Source organism: Chrysemys picta, chromosome 17 (genome assembly GCF_011386835.1).
Source record: "Chrysemys picta bellii isolate R12L10 chromosome 17, ASM1138683v2, whole genome shotgun sequence".
NCBI lineage: Eukaryota > Metazoa > Chordata > Testudines > Emydidae > Chrysemys > Chrysemys picta.
The window spans coordinates 3770241-3779854 of NC_088807.1; positions in this window are offsets into that span (position 1 = coordinate 3770241).

A 9614-nucleotide genomic window follows, 5' to 3' on the forward strand; every position below is an offset into this window, starting at 1 on the left:
CCAACCGACCCCGCCCCGATCCCGGGATCCCCTGTAATCCATGCTGCCCGATCCCAGGATCCCCCTTCCCTCCATCCCAACCACCCCGACCCAGGGATCCCCTGTAATCCATGCTGCCCGATCCCAGGATCCTCCTTCCCTCCATCCCAACCAACCCTGCCCCGACCCAGGGATCCCCCTTCCCTCCATCCCAACCACCCCGACCCAGGGATCCCCCTTCCCTCCATCCCAACCACCCCCGCCCCGATCCCGGGATCCCCCTTCCCTCCATCCCAACCACCCCGCCCCGATCCCGGGATCCCTCCATCCCAACCAACCCCGCCCCGACCCAGGGATCCCCTGTAATCCATCCTGCCTGATCCCATGATCCCCCTTCCCTCCATCCCAACCACCCCGCCGTGGCCCAGGGATCCCCCTTCCCTCCATCCCAACCAACCCCGCCCCGATCCCGGGATCCCCTGTAATCCATGCTGCCCGATCCCGGGATCCCCCTTCCCTCCATCCCAACCACCCCGACCCAGGGATCCCCTGTAATCCATGCTGCCCGACCCAGGGATCCCCCTTCCCTCCATCCCAACCGCCCCGACCCAGGGATCCCCCTTCCCTCCATCCCAACCGCCCCGACCCAGGGATCCCCCTTCCCTCCATCCCAACCGCCCCGACCCAGGGATCCCCCTTCCCTCCATCCCAACCAACCCCGCCCCGACCCAGGGATCCCTGTAATCCATCCTCCCCGATCCCTGGATCCCCTTCCCTCCATCCGAACCAACCCTGCCCTGACCCAGGGATCCCTCTGTGCTTCACCCCCCTTCCCACCCCTGAACCAGCCTCTTTCCCTCTCTGCATCTCCCTTCCCCCCAGATTTCCAACTCTGCACTGATCTGGGGATCCCTGTAATCCATCCTCCCCGATCCAGGGATCCCCCTTCCCTCCATCCCAACCAACCCCGCCCTGATCCGGGGATCCCTCTGCGCTTCATCCACCCCATTCCTAAAGCAGCATTCTTCCCTCTCTGAGCTCCCCTCCCCTCAGATTTCCCACCCTGCCCTGATCCAGGGATCCCCCTTTCCTCCATCCCAGCCAAACCCACCCTGCTCCAGGGATCCCCTGTAATTCATCCTCCCCGATCCAGGGATCCTCCTTCCCTCCATCACAACCAATCCCTCATAGGCACCGACTCCATGGGTGCTCCAGCTGTTCCATGGCATGCAAGAGGTGCTGGGAGGGAGGGGGAGAAGCGGGGGAGAAAGAGGTGGGGGGAGAAAGAGGTGGGGGAGGGGCTTGGAGGAAGCAATGGAGTGGAGCTGGGGCCTGTGGTGGAATGGGGGGTTGAGCTCCTCGGTAGGTCGGTGCTTAAGAACTCGCACCCACACACACACCGACCCTCTAATCCACTATGGTCTGGGGATCCCCTATATTCCATCTTCCATGATCTGGGGATCCCCTACATTCAATTCATCTGGACCCTCAAACCAAAGATTGCCTGCCCCTTCCAAAGTAGGCATCCTACCCCACCCTTATCTAGAGTTACCCTTTACTCCCACTCCAACTAGGGAGCCTTTCTCCTCCCCTGGATCCCCTACCTCACTTTGATTTGGGTTCCTATATATTACATAAGAATGGCCATACTGGATCAGACCAAAGGTCCGTCTAGCCCAGTATCCTGTCTTCTGACAGTGGCCAATGCCAGGTGTCCCAGAGGGAATGAAAGAACAGAGAATCATCAAGTGATCCATCCCCTGTTGCCCATTCCCAGCTTCTGGCAAACAGAGGCTAGGGACACTATCCCTGCCCATCCTGGCTAATATGGCTAATAGCCATTGATGGACCTATCCTCCATGAACTTATCTAGTTCTCTTTTGAAACCTTGTTATGGTCTTGGCCTTCACAACATCCTCTGGCAAGGAGTTCCACAGGTTGACGGTGCATTGTGTGAAGAAATACTTCCTTTTGTTTGTTTTAACCTGCTTCCTATTGATTTCATTGGGTGACCCCTAGTTCTTGTGTTATGAGAAGCCGTAAATAACACTTCCTTATTTACTTTCTTCACAGGAGCCATGATTTTATAGACCTTTCTCATATCCCCCCTTAGTCGTCTCTTTTCCAAGCTGAAAAGTCCCAGTCTTATTAATCTCTCCTCATACAGAAGCCATTCCATACCCCTAATCGTTTTTGTTGTCTTTTCTGAACCTTTTCTAATTCCAATATATCTTTTTTGAGATGGGCGACCACATCTGCAAGCAGTATTCAAGATGTGGGCATACCATGGATTTCTATAGCGGCAACATGATATTTTCTGTCTTCTTCTCTATCCCTTTCCTAATGATGTTTTCAGAGAACTATCCGCAGTGACTCCAAGATCTCTTTCTTGAGTGGTAACAGCTAATTTAGACCCCATCATTTTATATGGGATATATTGTATCATCTCCTCTCTCCCCAACCAGGGATCTGCTACCTCATCCAAACCTGGGACGCCCCACCTCCCAAATGCAACCCATCAGCACGTCCTCCCTTGTTCCTTTTGCCCGGGACATAATTCTTAATGTCTCCGCACTCTCCCCATGGATTCCAGAGTGCTCTCGCTAGAGAGCCCGTCTCTTCTCCCCTTCTCTCAAAATGCACACAGAGACCTTCTAGCCAAATTTCTTCCCTGTTCCTATGTACCAGACAGAGCACCTCCCATCTACATGCTCTGATGCCCCCACAGCTCTCTCCGCTAGTCTCTGGCTAGAGGTCTCTCTTCCCTGTCATGCTGAGTGACTGCACTGCCTTCTGTCCTCCTTATGTGTATGTCCCTAAGATCCTCCCATGGAGGAGATCTGTTCTCCTTCCCTCTGTACTCAGACCTTTCCATGGAGATATTTCCAGCAAAGCCTTGCATCAATCTAGCTCCAGAAACCCCCTTATCCCTGAGGGATCCTTGCATCCCATTGGAACCCTCCTGCAAAGCCAGGCATGTGCCACTAATGGTCCATCGAGTGAGTCTGTCTGGCATCCTGCCTCCTGCAGTAGCCAGTACTGGATGTTTCAGAGGGTGGCATAACCCTCCCTTCCTAAGATACCTCCTTGTACAATCCCATCCCACTCTGGAACGCGCACATGCATTTCCTTCCTCACCACCCCCAGCTGGTTATCTCATGCCCTCATGCTTTAGGGCTGGTCGTCCATATGATTTTTGTCCTGTACAGCTGAAATTCTTTCCTAATACCGTCTGGTCTTCCTTTTTGGAACCTTCGTGCCCAGCCCAGTTGCTTACTGTCATGTGGGAATGAGTTCAACAACTTAACGACCTCTTTCCTTCTACAAGTTAGAAATCTGTTGGCTTTTTAAAATTCGGAGTGGGTTATTATGGGTCCGAATAGACAGGTAGAACCAAACTAGCTTTCCTGGTGCCATAGGCCTGTATCTCCTTCCATTTTTCAGATCCCCACCCCGTGTACACTTGATCATGTTTGCTGGCCTCCTCTGGTCCCTTCTCTGTGCTCTTAACTGAACCGAATAACTGCAGTACCTACTCTGAGGCTGTCCCAGCAATGTGTACGTTGTCACTATTTTCTTATTGTTCTCCATCACTTTCTGAATATGGGGTGTTGTCCAGTCGTCAAAGCACATTCACTGGGGTCTGTCCTTGTCTCTGAGAGCAGGGTCTAATGGATAGAGCAGGGGAGTGGGAGTTAGTACTCCTGGCTTCCATTCCTGGTTCTTCCACCCAACCCTGCTTCATAGCGCTCTCTTTCTCCAGGCAGGGTCACTCGTACTTCACAAAGGGGACTGTGAGGCTTTGAGGTCGGTCACGTGCTTTAAGATCCTGGAAATAACAACATCTAACGAAGGATCCAAGTGTTCTTCCAGTTACTCAGTCACAAAGGTCTCCAGGCATCTCGTACACTTGGAGGCAGCACTGAGCAGAAAAGGGGTGGTGTGGGGGAGATTGGGGGTATACATTGGGAACAGTGGTGGCATCTGGGCTTGGGGCTCGGGAGAGCCGAGGTGAGTCCGTAGCTCTGTCGTAGATGCGGTGTCTTCGCAGCTGGAAAGGCGTGGGTTGGATAGCCAGTCCTAGTGGAGACAGGGCACAAGAAGTTTCAACCTCAGGTAGGTGGGCTCCACCCTATACTTCTCTACCGGGGGTTTGCTAGCCCCGTGGAGGTAAAAAATCTACCTGTCTCTTGTGCCTCAGTACCCCAGGTGTAACGTGAGGATCATATTGCCCCCATCTTACCTCGGGAATGTGGGGATAAAACCCATGGATGAGTGTGAGGGACCCATGTTATGATGATGCAGGAGGCTATATAGCCAGACAACACAGACAGCAGCATTTGAGAGAGGAAATGTTTTAATGGGAGCACCCACGCAACGCGTCTGTAGAACCCAACTGGATTAGACTCTGAAGAGTGCATCCCTTTCCAGACTCCTGGCCGCATCAGTGTTGACCCTGTCAATGAGGTGGACTGCCCTTCAAAGACGGGCACCAAAAGTGCTTCGCAGGCCTAAGGGAAGATTAAAATAAGCTGTAACCAAAGATGGGGTGCGGGGGGGGGGGACCCAAAAAGAGACACAAATTGTGGCCTGTGTGTGCGTGCGCTGAAATTCAGCGAAGGGGAAATGTCTCACTGCTGGGAGATCTCTTGTCTTTGCTGCGCAATTCGACCCCTTGAGTTGGCCTAGATTGAGAGCTGCCACACCGCAGAATCCTACAGTTACTGCATCATGTTGGTGCTATCCTTGCTTGTGTGAGGCGCTAGGACTTCTGGGGAGGTCGTACCCCATGGTGCTTAGCGCTGCGATCATCAGAGCCGTCTCTATCAATCGTGTCGCAGTGGCTTGTGGGAGAACTTGTCTGCTCTTTCCGGCCAGCTGGGCAGAATCAGTGAAAACAAAGCCTTGGTGTGGTAGCTGTCCTGTGGCTTGTTCCTCTTGAAACCAGTTGGGATGAAAAGCTGAGGAATGAACCCAAGGGAACTAATGAGCGATTCGGAGAGAGCTCTTCCGTCATCGTCTGCGATGTGCCAAGATGGAGGGAGTGAAATTCTCACCCTCTCTTCGAGCCCTTCTGGTGTCCTTACCCTGAAGCCTTCCGAGAAGACGCTTTTTTGGTTTGCGCCAAGCACAAGGAGAACCTCCCTCATCTCCAGAATAATCCCAAGCCTGAAATCTTTCTGGTCAGCACCACCACCGCGTTGTCCTGTGGAAGGCATGGGATGAAGACGCCCCTAACTCCAAAGAAATGCTGAGGGAGCGCTGGGAAGCCTTCCTGCCTGTGGTTGATCTCATTGCTCATGGGTATCACGAAGGAGCAAGATATCCGGATGGTGTCGAACGTGGGGAAAGCAGCGGGGGACTGGGAAGGTGTCGGCGTGTAGGGTGGGAGCAGACACCAGGAGGCATTGCAACTGGTGGTGCAGGCCAGGCAGAGCGGGGGATGTTCCTTTCTTCAGAGGAAGGCACAAGAAACCCTGTAGCAAGCCCTGACTGCTGTTGGGGGGACTAGATGGCTCTCCTCGGCGGTGGCAGCGGCTGGAATGCAGTTACGGGCAAGTTTTAAAGTCGATCGAGCGGGAGGGAGCCTTCGGAAGGACGCAGAGGGAGCGGTGACGGTGGGCCAGTAGGCCGAGGAAGACGGGAGGTCTGGTTTCTTGGAGTTCAAAGTCTTTGCTGAATGAGGCAAACGCAGAGGCTCTTCTGAAGCTGCAAGTGGATGCAGACGCACGCTTTGGCCGAGTTGCTCCTGTAGTGCAATCTCCCGCTGGGGTTCGGGGGTGGTTGTTTTGTACAGTATTTTAGCATTGTTGAAGAGGAAGGATGGCCTAGTGGTTATGGAGCAGGCCTGGGACCTGTTCCCTGCTCTGCTGAAGTGATCCTGTGTGACCATAAGTCACTCTCTGTGCCTGAGTTTCCTCTTCTGTAAAATGGGCATGCTAGCCCTGCCCCAGCTCACAGGGTGTAGGGAGGATGAGTCCATTGTGAGGTGGTCAGATGCCACGGTGACGGGGGCCATACAAGTAGAGGGATTGGATTTACAACATGCTGACATCCGTTGGAGACTGAATCCTCTGTTTATCTGTGGAGCAGGTACAGCCCCGGTAGTGGGAGGGGGAGCTTCCCCCTACACGCCGCCCCCTCCCGCTCATGTGGCTTAACCCTGCCCTGGAGAGGCCAGCTCTCAGCCTCCATGGCCCATTCAGATCTCGTCTTCCTGAGGCATCAGTCGCTTGTCTGTTGTGGTGTCTTTTGTGACAACCTGTCGGGTGCTGGTCTGAGACCCATCATGTTCATTTCAGAGAGGCAGTGTGAGCTAGTGGGTAGCGCACTGCACTGGGACCCAAGAGAGCTGGATTCTGTCTCCTGTTGGGTGACCTTGGGCAAGTCACTTCCCTCCTCCGTGCCTCGGTTTCCCCACTTTATGGGGGAAACGGAGGCACAATGCTCTAAAATACTTTGTGGTCTACAGATGAAAAGAGCTAGGTGGTATAATAGTAACTTCTCAAAGCAGGAGGTGGAGGGCGGTAGAACCGATTTCCAGATGGTGACTAGGCGGTCAATGGCGGGAGTTGCCAGCTCATAGATAATAGATCTTCAGGCCAGGATAACAGAAGCCGGTGTGAAATTCCTCCCTCTTCTCGGTGCCAGCCTGGGAACTAAGTTGCGACCGAGGAGCTAAAGCCGGTGGGGAAGCTTGCACCGGGTTAATATTTGAGGGTCAGACTCAGGAATCGGATAGCTGGAGGGATGCGATACCGAAGCCTCAACTCTCCAGAACGCTGGTTCTGATCCAGTCCAGGACTACCCCAAACCGGCTGCCATGGCGGTGGCTGGGTGCCAGGCTAATTCCCAATGGGACGTGTCCGCATCACTGAACCCCCTGCTGCCTCTGATGCTAACTGGGGGGGCCCCCTTAGGAGCAGCCTGAGACAGGCGCGGGTGGGTCAGGAGGTCTGGATTTCCAGCGGGAGCGGCTGGGGGTTGGCACCTCTCAGGCTGGCCGCGTCTCGGGGGGCTGTAGAAATGCAAACCGCCGGCCTCCTCCAGTGGGGATGTGGCATGTGCTGCGCATCGGTCTGCTCAGCTGCGTGACATCCATCGCTGCTTGTGTCTCCCGGGTCTCCTCTGTAGCTTAAGCCGCTGGTGGCCAGCACTCCCTCCTAAGGTGTAATTACAGCGGGCTGCGTCACCGCTCCAGCAGACCGCTCCTGTCTCCTTACCTCCGGGAGCCTGCTTAGTTTGGCTCTAATGACAGCGTCCAGTGGGGAGAGACCCAGACAGCAGCTTCCCGTCCGTCGCTCTTCACACACACGCCTTTTCAGAAGGGTTTGACAGCAGCGTGCTTTAAAAATTGCTGCTTCTCCCTTCACTGCCATCCCCATCCCTCAGCTTGGCTGTGGCTAGCGCACGTGGACAGCAGTGCACAGGACGCTATTGTAACCTGGCTGCCTCCAGCGATGCTGACAGGAAACGGCACCCAGCCCAACGGGCAGAGGGGAAAACACTGGGACAAAGGATGCTTCATTCAACAGGGTCCAGGTGCAGCTTCCACTTAGTGCATTAGCCCAGGACTTGGGCGTTCAAGTCCTACCTCCCCCACAGACTCCCTGTGTGACTTTGTGTCAGTTAGCCCCTCGGTGCCTCAGTTTCCCCATTGGTGCGTGGGGATAATAGCACTTTACTCATAGGCAGGCTTGGAGGGATTAGATTTTTAGCGGTAAACGTCGATTTCACTGCACTCCCAAACCCAGGAAAAACATCTTACACTGATGCTCGAAATTGGCAGGCAGCATTTTTCTTACTTTGCCTAACTTATTAGAGTCAAAATCCAGTGATCAAGGCTTTTGAATTAGGCTCGTCACAAGCGAAAGAATAGTTTTAAAAAAAAATGGTAGGATTTGTTGATCTAAGGCTATTTACCTTTGAATGTTTTGACATGTGATGTTGACAGTTTGTATTTCAGTGGTTTCTAAACCTTTGGCTTTTTGGATCTCGGCATCGACTGGCATTAAATATTTGTCTGATCCCACATTTCCAATTTCCCAAAACGGTGACAATTTAAATAGATAAAAATTGGGGCAGCGGATGCTTTAAAAAAATAAAACCTTTATAATCTGTTGAAATTATAGAAAAATAAAATTGAGTTCTTTAGGGCATAAATATTAGATTGAGAAACTGAGGTCCTACACTAACAGGGTCAATAGATTCCTTTGTATAGATCCAAGATATATTGATTATCTTAGATTGCTGCAGAGACTGGCGCAATATAGAGGTGCTGAGTACCCATGGAAAGGGATTTGCCCCTCCAAAGAAGTGCGATCTGGTTGCTCTTATTTTTATAAGGTCGTTGTCTCTGCGTCTGTCTGTAATCGCAGCCTAAAAACTGACCTATCTTACATCCGTATCTGAATGCCTCACAATCTTTAGGGTATTTATCCTCCTAACACACCTGTGAGGGAAGGCCTAGCACGATACAGTCCCAGACTGGGATTTGCGGCCTGGTTCTGTTTGGTGGCCTTGGATAAGTCACGTCCTCTCTCTGCCTCAGTTTCCCCATCTGTAGATGGGAATAATGGGACTGACCTCATTTGAAGCATTTTGAGATCGAGTGAGGAAAAGTGCTAGATATTGGTTGTCTCCCATTGCTGCCTCAGTTTCCTCAGCTGTACAGACTACGTGACTTGCCCCACGGTCGCACAGAGACTCTAGCAGAGCAGGGAATTGAACCCGGGTCTCCTGAGTGCCAAGTTGGCGCTCTAACCACTGGGCCATGCTTCCTCCAGGATCCAAAGGAGGCCAGGTGACAGGTGGTCCTAGTCTCTGAGCCTAATTCCCGTGCCTGTGCTGAGCATGGCAGTGTCTGAGACAGCCCGACAAGAACGTTGAGTTTGGCCCCGCACTGAATGAGGAGGCAAATGGAGAGAGTGCGGCATAAGGGTGACTCAACTCAGCTGATGGGGAATCAGGACTCCTGGGTTCTAGTCCCATCTCTCCCGCTGCCTAGCCTTTGGCTCCATGCCTCAGTTTCCCCATCTGTAAAATGGGGATAGTGCTCCTTTGTAAAGGTCTCTGATGTCTGCCAATGAAAAGCACTACAAAAAAGCTGGGATTTATGATTTATTTATTACTACCGTACCTGGCTTTCACACAGCAGGGGTGAGTCGAGTGCCGCTGCAGGGTCTCAGCGGTTAGGGTGGGGGTTTAGAGAGAGGCATCCCGTTGAAATGGCCGGAGCAGCTGGAATCCAGGCTGCGACGCTGGGGCTATGGAATGGCCAACGAACACAAGGCGTCCGTAGCAGAGCTAGGATGAAGACGTGGGAGTTCTGATCCTTTGCTCTGAGCACTAGGCCGTGCTACTCACTGTGATCAAGGTAGCAGCATTGTACACTGGGACTTGTCCATATTAAAGAGAGGGGGCAGGCTGCAAGTTGCCTTGGCTGATTCCCAAGGGCTGCATTCTTGGTATGGTATGTCCTGCCTTGCCAAGTCGGAGCACGGTCCAGCCGTTTCAACGGCCCAATCAGGAAACCAGACGTCTCTCTCCAACAGTTGGTCTCTGTCCATCACCCCTAGACTCTGTTGGAAGAGCATCTCTGCTTTTCCTTTTGTTTTTTAAATACATCGAGGCAG